The sequence below is a fragment of the Bactrocera latifrons genome, unplaced genomic scaffold, assembly GCF_001853355.1.
Source record: "Bactrocera latifrons isolate USDA-ARS-PBARC rearing strain unplaced genomic scaffold, ASM185335v1 scaffold_23, whole genome shotgun sequence".
NCBI classification, from domain to species: Eukaryota; Metazoa; Arthropoda; class Insecta; order Diptera; family Tephritidae; genus Bactrocera; species Bactrocera latifrons.
In genome coordinates this window covers 1,682,623-1,689,287 of record NW_017535852.1, presented here as the reverse complement: position 1 = coordinate 1,689,287, position 6,665 = coordinate 1,682,623, and the positions used below count along the sequence as shown (strand labels likewise).

Genomic DNA, 6,665 nt, shown 5'->3' with positions numbered 1-6,665 from the left:
TTTAATTAAAAAATTTTAACTTTCCTAATTTAAAATTTTAAAAACTTTAATTTTTTTCATTTTGTAATTTGTTTCATTAAAACACCCTGTATCAATGCAAAAATACCTTTAAGTTGTACCATCAAAAATAATTTCACTGAAAGCAATATATGAAATACTAATTTCCATTATAAAAATTAAAGCCCTTGTCTTTTTTTTTAAGGCGAATAAAAACGACAACAACCACTTATAAGTGGTATTATCAATTTGTGAAGCTGTTAATTCTATTGGCTGCTTTTTTGGCGTTATAAAATTCTCACTTCAATTTATCAGAAAGCTCATACAAATGTGCAAACACACACATACTCAAATACAAGCGTGCTGCCAGTAAAAGCGTTTTAAGCGTAGCAATGCGATGCTAACAAATGCTCAAACGCCTTTTGCTTTGGCCAAGCAATTTATGCGCAATTACACACATGCTCGGGTGTTTACATTACTCCCAACACACACACACCACACATACAGACAGACTTATACATACTAAACATGGAGAGGCAATTAAAATATTTGACTTTTTTATGGACTATAAACAACTAGCAGAAATGCCAATAGACGCGAAAGACCAATAGCGCGCGGCTAAATACAGTCAAGCGCAACAACAACAACAACAACAACAACTATAAATAGAATAGTAAACGGCATAGCCACAAAAATGTTAGCAACAACAATAGCGAATAGCAATTATTTGTTGTACAGCAAACAATCATAACATATCAAGTATGAAATTATAGTGAATTAGTAGTAAGCAAAAGCGATACCAGCAACAACAACAACAACAAAAATAAATCAACAACATTGTATGGTATGACTGCTGAATAAATATTATTGCGAATATTCCACGGCACGCCGGGAGACATTTTGGGCTCTGCGCACCTATGGCGGCCAAGCAAATCCATATGCATATGCATACTTGTTCATTTACATCTGTGTGTGTATGTGTGAGTGTTCAGTAGAATGATACAGCTACTTTGTAAATATAATTAAAAGGAAGAGTTAAGAGTTGCTTCGCGCGCAAACGAACTTTTGGGACCAGCCAAATTTGCAAGAAGTAAAGAATGTGCAATATATCGAGATATCTGACTAACCTGTGAACCGAGATTTACAAATTTTTGGGCTTAAATTACGAACCTTCCGCGAGGAGGCAAACAGATGCCGCCTTTAAATAAACGTCCATACTCCCCACTGGGGTTGCTCCGAGGGCAGCAAACCGACGAGGGATTACATAGCGGCCAGTACCTGTACAACTGTTACAACGTGCGGATAGCGGCTTGCAGCGGATAGCGGCTTGAAGCGGAGATCTTTATTCTGATTTTGATCGGTTAGTTTGGAAAGTTTATAGCTGCTATAGTAGGTTGTGACAAAGTCATCGATAATAACCTTAGCCAAAATTCTTGAAGACACCTCGTCAAATGAAAAAGTTTTCCCTACAAGCTCTTGATTCTAACAGTTTAGTTTGTGTGGCAGCTATATGCAATAGTTGTCCGAAAACGGCGGTTCTGGCAAATTAGCAGATTCTTGGTGAAAAAATGGATTATAGACAATGGATTATATTTCAAAAACTGAGAGAATAATTCGGATATATACAGACAGACAGCCAAACGGGCAGACAGACGAAGATGGCTAAATTGGCTCGGCTCATCAGGCTGATCACTTGACTATACATTGGGCAAGAAAAGCACCCGGAAATTGTAATTAACTTCTCAGGATAAATGATATTTCAAAAAGATATATTTTGCTAATTTGGAAGGAATATTCTTAATAACTTTGCCAAATATGAACACGATCTGTCGACCAGTTTGTTTACAAAAGCTGCATAAGACGGTACACCTCAGTGGTGCGTTGTGATTTTTTCCAATGAATAAAAATATCGAACAAAGAATTTGTCTAAAATTTTGTACTATAACCAAATTTCTTGTGCGGAATCTTTGCGAAATTTGGAAAAAGAAAAGGGTGATTCAGTTCTTAAAGTCTATGAGTGATATAAAGTCCTCAGAGTCGATCGAGAAATCCTTAAAGATATGTTTGGTTCTGGATGATCTGCGTTCTCTTCAAATGATGAAAATATTATAAAAGTGAAGGATATGAAAATCGTCAGACAAGTGTTAGAAAGATTGCAAGAGAGTTCGACATCATTGGCGAGTATGTTCGAATGATTTTGGTGGAAATTTTGGGTATGAAACGCGTTGTTGATCGATTTGTCCCGATAAAGCTGAACTTTTTTACAAAAAGAGTACCGCAAACAGGTCTCTTTGGACATCCTTGATCGTGCGACTTCACAGAGAGCATTATATCTGCCGATCAGACATGAGTTAATGAGTTTTACATGCAAACAGATCATCTATCTTCCGGAATGAAGGAGGAAAAAACAAGCCGAAACCAAAAAACCACGCCAAAGCCGCTCAAACATCAAGGCAGTTTTAATTTTTGTTTTTTTCGTTATTCGTGGTTTGGTACATCATGAATTTGTTCAAGGAAGGACAGGCAGTCAATAGGGAATTCCATTTGGCCGCATAGAGGCTATTGCGTGAGAACATCCGTCGAAAACGGGCGGATTTGTGAAAGAACAATTCATGGATTTTACACGATGGTAATGCAACAACGCATCGAGCTACGATGTGACCGAATTTAAAGTCAAAAACACAGTGCATTAAATCGTTCAACCATTGTGTTCACCAGATTTGGCTTGAAGTGATTTTTTCGCCTTACCCAAACTGAAATTGCTACTCCGTGGAACCGGTTTGTAGTCGAGCGAAGAGATAAAACAAAATTCGCTAAAAGCGCTAAAGTCCATCCCAAAAAGTGCTTTTGAAAAGTTTTTCGAGAACTCGAAATATTGTTGGCAAAAGCGTATAGTATTGAATATGGGGCGACTACATGCTTTGAAGGCTTGTCTTGCGTATTATTTACAATTTCCGGGTGTGTCAGTCTGGTCACTTTTCAATTGACCTGTTAGCTTTTGAACGGTTAGGTTTACGAAAAAATCATTAGGGACCATTTTGTAGAACATTCAATTCAATTTCCTACAAAATCTATGAAACGCGATTTTTTTCCGAAGTATTATAGATGGAAGCGAGATTTGAAATTTTCCATCGGATAATAAGAAAAAATAAAGGAAACATAAGGCAATACACAAACAAAACTTACCAGCTTTAGAACGTTGTAATCAGTTGTGGTGCATGGAGACGGTAGCATTGCGAGGTGGACAGTTTTAACCGTTTGGCATTTGTTGTTTTTGTTGTTTTTAGTATATTTTAACATTAATTATTATTATTATTATTTATACTTTTTGTCGTCTATAGCATATAATACTTGCATGCAGAATTCAGTTGTGGAATAGCGATCGGTACGCACTCCGCGCATATTTGCATACGCACACATACATATATTAACGCCTGACCCTATGTATGTAATATATAGCTTTGTATGTGTGTATTGACATTATTCAGAGCAAGCGCGCGCAATTTTACATACATACAGACAACGGTAGCGGCTGCGCTCCAATAAAACCGAATGCATGGAAATGCTTTAGAACTGCGCTACACACATATATGTACAAACATATGTATGTACACTTGTTCGCATTGAAGCGTTGAGGAACAGTAGCAGACGCTGCCAGCAAGCGAACGCCACACACACAAACAACTGTCTATAGTTTGTCTGTCTGTGTTACAGCCGGCGCGTTTGTATGTTTGTAGGTGTGTCGGCTGCGCGCACACTACCGCTGACCGACTCAACTGACGTGCGGCAAATTAATTATGCTCAGCATGTGGATTGATATCTGCTACAGTTTGAATTGACTTCGTCGCCGTGGTCGCCCCGCGGCAGTCACAGACACGCGGGCAATCCCAAGTTTTGTATGCGCCACTCGAAAGCGCTTTCCGCCCGCCGTTGTCGAGCTGTTGAGCTAGCTAGCGCTATGTGGCTGACCGGCTGCCTGTTGGCTGGTGGCTAGTGGCCGGGGGGTTGTCTGCTTGGCCTTTGTGTTGCTGTTGATCCGGCCGTTCGCAAATCGTTGACGCTTTTTTTGCAGAGGCGCTTGTATCAGTGCGAGTATATGTGTGAGTGTGTATGTCCACGCGTTGTTTACACGTATAATTTGTGTTTTGCGAGTGCGTAGATAGCTATCGGATGTGCCACATGCATATAAATGTGCGTGGCTACGTGTACGCGTTGCTGTCCAAGCGCCCGGGCGCACACTTTGCTGACCGACTGTGGATCTGGAATAGAATAGGAATGATAATTATTGGAATTGAATTCATCATAATTGTGCGAATAATTTAACGGTGTTAAGTTAAATGCTCCTACTGGAGAAATAGAGTTGTTTCGGTATATTTTAATAACCGCGCAACACAGCCATAATATGATGTAATGGTTTTGTAGAGCTAACGGTTGTTTTTAAGAGCTCTAAGGTATAAAATAGTGAATTATAAAATTATTTTCAAATATGTACCATCTGATCAAAAATGAGCCGGACTAGCCGAAAAAATATATAATATATACCATCTGCTCAAAATTGACCCGGACTAGCAAAAAACAATTATATAACATCTCATCAAAATTGACCCGGACTACCAAAGAACATTTATATAACATCTGATCAAAATTTACCCGGACCAACAAAAAAAATCGACGTCAAATTCATAAGCTTTGCACCTTGTCACCAGTAATAATATTGATTGTCAAAAAAGTCTTGCGGTATTTTCGCTATTTGGCGCTGAGAGCGCGTAGTTCTAGTTTTATTCGTCGCATCGGGTCATGCTATACCTTTTTGGAAAGCTCATTTCACGCGCTAACACGTGTTTGATTGATTGTCGTTTCTTTTAAGTCGTTCGTGAGTTATAGCGTCGCAACCATGGAGCAAAATAAAGAGAAAATACGGCATATTTTACAGTACAACTACGATAAAGGCAAAAATGCATCTCAAGCCGCCAATAAAATTTGTGCAGTTTATGGACCCGATAGAGCTTCCATTTTCACCGCACAACGATGGTTTCAACGTTTTCGTTCTTGTGTAGAGATGGTCGAAAACGCGCCACGCTCCGGAAGGCCTGTCGTCGAAAAATTGCGATAAAATCGCTGAATTGGTCAAAAGAGACCGGCATAGTAGCAGCCGTAGCGTGGTCAAGAGCTGGGCATAAGTCATCAAAAAAAAATTTATGAACAATTGAAAATTCAATAAAAATACCGCAAGATATACCGCAACACTTTTTTGACAACCAATATATTGATCAATATAGAGTGCTCAGCTTTGCTTTCAGGTTTCTCTTTTACAAATGTTCACGTCTTTTGGTATGAATCCAACGTTGAAACGCTAAATACCCTAAACAGGAACCAAAATGTGTTGAGTCGATCTATAAGAGAAGTTGAGAGCCTTTTATCTCTCTGAAGCCAATATGACGATTTTCAAACTTTTACAATGCCATCATCATTGGCAAAGATCGAGAGATGACTCGCATGAAGTAAGTTTTGGAAGGCTTTACAACCTTCCTGGAATTTTCGTGATAAAGTAGACCGCCCAAAACACTAAAGCAATATTTTCAAGGATCCCGGAGACTTGATTACATTGGAAAGATAAAATTTCCTGGAAAACATATTTCATAACAAACATCAGAATTACGAGACGAATTGATTTCCGGACGTCTGTCTATCCATCTGGATTTCTATTGGTGGAATATCTGGTCTTCTCGTATAGAGAGCACGAATTCTCATTAAAATTACGCGTGGACATTTCGCTCTGTATAATGTGTTATTATATCAATATTGTTTGGTAAAAGTACTTTATAGTTTATTACAGCTAATATATTATCAAAATATCATGTTTATAATATTAGCAAATCTTTCGAGTATTGAGCCATATATACTTCTATATGAGTGTGACAATTTGGCACCTAAAATGATGAGAAACTAATATTTAATTCTTACAAATTCTTAAAGTATTCAATGTTCGGCTGTGCCTGAATTAGATCTTCTTTGTTTAATATATTAATCTTATCATAACACTCTTTTTAAAATAAAACTGTGATTAATTTTTAATCGATTATCTTTGGATATTCCTTATAGTATAAAAATATGTTCATGCCTTTCTCTATTTTTGTTGTAAAATTGTATCCAAACATGGGAGCCCAAAATGCTAGAATTGAGTTTAGTTCAGTTAAGAGACTAAACCCATTACCCAGCCAGCAGTGACTAGTTGCTTCGTTTTCGAGACAAAAGAGATATTTCGTTTCAGAAAACTGTCTGGCAGAGATTGCTAATAAGCCGACAAACAACTGAGAGTGGACAGATTGTCAATTAGAATGCCGATATCCGTTCTGGAAAAATATTCTATGATTTTTCAAGGTATATATATGTGTATATATATATAACTTATGTGTCTCCACTAATACAAAAAATCTGTCACCCGCAACAGCAAACTACTCAGAAATGCCTCGTCGCAAGAAGTTTGAAAAGCTGTAATTCAGGTTTTGAGATATTGATCTGAAATTTTGTATAATTTGGAAAGAGTTAAGTAGTAATTTCCATTTTTTTTTATAAAAAAATAAATACGTTTTTTTCTTTTGAAATTTTTTTATATATGCATTGTATTTTTATTTAATTTTCTATATGTATATTTTTGGTTATACTTA

The 6,665-nt window shown here is 37.3% G+C and overlaps 1 protein-coding gene across 1 annotated transcript in view; it reads right to left on the bottom strand.

Annotated features, from left to right (window-relative positions):
* The window catches only part of LOC108968761 (BMP-binding endothelial regulator protein), a 132,173-nt gene that overhangs the window by 122,367 nt on the left and 3,141 nt on the right, over window positions 1-6,665 (bottom strand). Inside the window, exon 2 of the mRNA XM_018932993.1 lies at window positions 3,184-4,256. The gene's annotated coding sequence lies outside the window, so the exon portion shown is untranslated. The remainder of the gene's footprint in view (window positions 1-3,183; window positions 4,257-6,665) is intronic.